Genomic DNA, 3,740 nt, shown 5'->3' on the forward strand with positions numbered 1-3,740 from the left:
TATTCTCTACACCTTCTAACTATAAATGTTAGCGTATAATACCTTATAGGCCATCATCACAATATATATATATATAAATATACCTGTATGTATGTATCTGTATATCTGTATCTATCAACGCTGCATACTTTCGGAAAAGTAACAGCGCATGACTGGACTACACAGGCAAAGCTCCCCGGTGTGTTAGTCATTTGCATCTAACTAGGGGGGAAAAAAGATATATGCTAGGCCTACGTGTTTACATTAAAAAAAAAAAATATATATATATATATATATATATTTATATATATATTATATATGGCTCGCATGGCTCGGTGGCTCGCGTGACTCGCTGGCTCGCATGGCTCGCGCATTGGCTCGCATGACTCGCTGGCTCGCACTTTGGCAGTACTCTTCACGACGTTTACCCACCCTCTCTTTCTACCAATATATGAGGCGTGGAGGCGGTATGAGTTATGAATATGAAATTAAATTTAATGTCAATGTGTGTAATTGTTCATATAGCAAATATACTGTAACACTATTAAAAACACAACTACAGGTAATATATATCAGTGTAGCATAGCTTAGTCTTTCCTACTGTTCCAATGTTTCCATTCCAATGTTCACTAACTAGACCAGGCTATAATTGAGATAGGTGCCACTTGGAGAGGTAGAAATTCTCATATGGTTTTTCTAGACCAGTTTTTTATGGGGAATCAGAATATGTGAGGTAAAAGAGGCGTAACCTGAGAACTTTCGCGTGAGGGCGCTTTTTTCAAAATGGCCGCCAAAATCCAATAAATATCATATATATTTGTAAAATAAGCACAGAAGAGGTAGGTTTGACCAACTTTTGAATATGTAATGATAGGAGTAAAGTATAACTAGCTAAAGTTATTGATGTGAAGATTTCGCGAGGCAATTGAGGGCGCTTTTTAAAATGGCCGCCAAAATTAAATAACTTAACAGCAGATTCAATACCCTAGATAAATTTGTTTAATTTACAAAACATGAATGTAATAACTGCTGTTGACTTTTTAAACCTAAAACAGCATATTTTAGGGGTGTAAGCTAACTCATTTTTGAAAATGTAAGTAAAAATTACCCCTTATATTAGCCCTTTTCTGTTTTAAAGAATGGAAAATATCACCAGAATCTTAAAAAAATTCCAGCTTCCTTACAAATATCCGGTTGTTTTTTATTATTTCTGTGTGCTATACAAGGTATTCCAGACAACTACCACAATTTTCATGTATGAAGAAGGCATCAATTCATTTACTACATATTTGTCTTGTAGTGTTTAACTTTGTGGCCTTATGTTGAGCAATAATCTTCAGGTATCACCTTTATCACTGCAATCTGAAAGTCTTCGTTTATCGTATGAACAATTCTTGGACTTCCACGGGAATTTGTTTATTCCGTCTGTTCCATCAACTATTTTTATTGACAGTCATTTACCTCTGCATATTTTCATTCTTGAACGATTAAATTTGATAAGTATCTGAAGCTTGAGATTCTGCTAACATGGTGGCAACAATGATATATCAGTGATCTTGTCTCTGCAAAACTTTCCATTGAACATGTTACTTGCTTGATTTACACTTTTCTCCTTAACTCCAAGCAGCAGTAAGTCATACTCTTGTTCTTCAGACAATTTTTGTGACAGAACATCTAAAACTCCAAAGTTGCTGAAAGTTTCAACAAACTCAGTTTGTGATTACAGAAGCTACGTTTTCCTTTACGAAAGAAAGCCGGGGTGTAATTGTCTGTAATATCGATGTCTCGAGAAAGGAAAGTTCACTTTGCCAAAACAAAGTCTGCCGAATGCCAGTTTGCTGAATCAAAAACTACGAATCTCAGTTTGTTGAAACCCAGTTTGCGCTGAAACCCACTTTGTAAAAAATAAAATAAAAGCAGTATGTAAAACATTAACCACAGCATATCATTCATGTTGGAACACTCTCTTACTATGTATTCGTATATGAAATAGCGGCTTATTGTAGTTAAATGATTCTTTTTGTTTTAATATGCAAATCAATTGGCTATCAGCAAATAAAAGTCAATTTAATAGGCCTCGCAGTTAAAACGTTTTATTAGCATACCTATGATAAATACATAAATTTATAAAAGAAAAAAAAATAATGAAGGAAATAAACAAATTAATAATAATCTACAATTATTCACACATGCCAATTGTGGCTCCAGAAATTTGTCGACAGGGGGTCTGACTCAAGGGGCCGATTAGAGCCTCGGTGGTCAAGGACCTGACACAACAATCCTGATAGGGTTTTCAGAGAGAGTATTTTAGAAGGATACGATGCTTATCCTTAATTTCATTTTATTTTATTCTAATTTTAACTGATAGCCATGCTTTCAAGAGTGTTTTTCTACAGCTTTTTGTCTTCCAATATTTTTCCTTTTAATTTGTACACAAATGAAGCTCCTTCCTTTCAAATGTACAGTATGCTGTACTTTTGTAACACAGAGATTTGGACTGGGTTTCGGAAAACTGAGTTTTGGCAAACTGGGATTTCATGATTTCAGTGAACAACTGGATTCCGCAAACTGGATTTCGACAAACTGGTTGGATACCTTCTTGAATACTATTGCTATCGGCGAGAATGCATCCTTGAAAGAGATTTTGTATTAGTTCTTCATAGCAGCCAAGAAAATCAGACTCGAAAGTTGTCCTGCATGCAATGCATGCTTTAAGGAATTACAACCAATACATAAATATCAACCGTTCCATTCTGGACACATCGATACTGCAGTCGTTGCTACTGTATATCTTATTCTATGACAACGGAGAGAGGGTCATTCTAGACACAAACACTGGCAAATACCGAAAGTTGTTCAAATTAAGTGGCATTAACTTTCACCAGCGAAGAAATCATCCCTTATTGGATATCGTGCTTCTGTAGTCAAAGGCAAAGTTTTGTTGACACTTTCTGATAACTTTAAAGTTTTAGATGTTCTGTCATAAAAGATATCTGAGTAACTTGAAGACTACGCATGGAGTTAAAAAGTGTAAAATCAAGCAAGATGTGAAATTTTCAATAGAGGCAACAAGATCACAGACATATCATTGCTACCACCATGTTTGCAAGCAGACCCTTGAGCACTTGAGCAAATTTAATCGCTAAAGAATGGAAATTAAGCAGACGTAAATGATTTGGTCAGTAAAAATAGTATTCACAACAGATGGAATGATCAAATGAAGCAAAAAATGTTTGAGACAGTGATGCACATGGACGTCCAAGAACTGTTTATAATAAAGACAAGGACTTTCAGATTGCAGTGATATTAGCAATACATGAAGATTATTGCTCAACATAGGGTTACACAGTAAAGGACAATTATGTAATAAATGAATTAATGCCTTTATACATGAAAATTATGGTAGTTACTTGTGTGGTCCTCTGGAATACCTTGTGTAGTACACAAAAATAATGAAAAACATCCGTAAGGAAGCTGGATTGTTTTTTAGGATTCTGGTGATATTTTCCATTTTTCAAAACAGAAAAGGACTAATATAAGGGGGAATTTTTACTTACATTTCCAAAAATGAGTTAGCTTACCACCCTAAAATATGTTATTTTGGGTTTAAAAAGTCAGCATGTTATTTCATTAAGTTTTGTAAATTAAACAAATTCATTTAGGGTATTTAAGCTGCTGTTAAATTGTTCTTTAATTTTGGCGGCCATTTTAAAAAGCGCCCTCAATTGCCTCCCGAAATCTTCACATTAATAACTTTAGAT

The sequence above is a fragment of the Anneissia japonica genome, unplaced genomic scaffold (genome assembly GCF_011630105.1).
Source record: "Anneissia japonica isolate Jap-2015-1 unplaced genomic scaffold, ASM1163010v1 scaffold287709_len1912824_cov184, whole genome shotgun sequence".
Lineage (NCBI taxonomy): Eukaryota > Metazoa > Echinodermata > Crinoidea > Comatulida > Comatulidae > Anneissia > Anneissia japonica.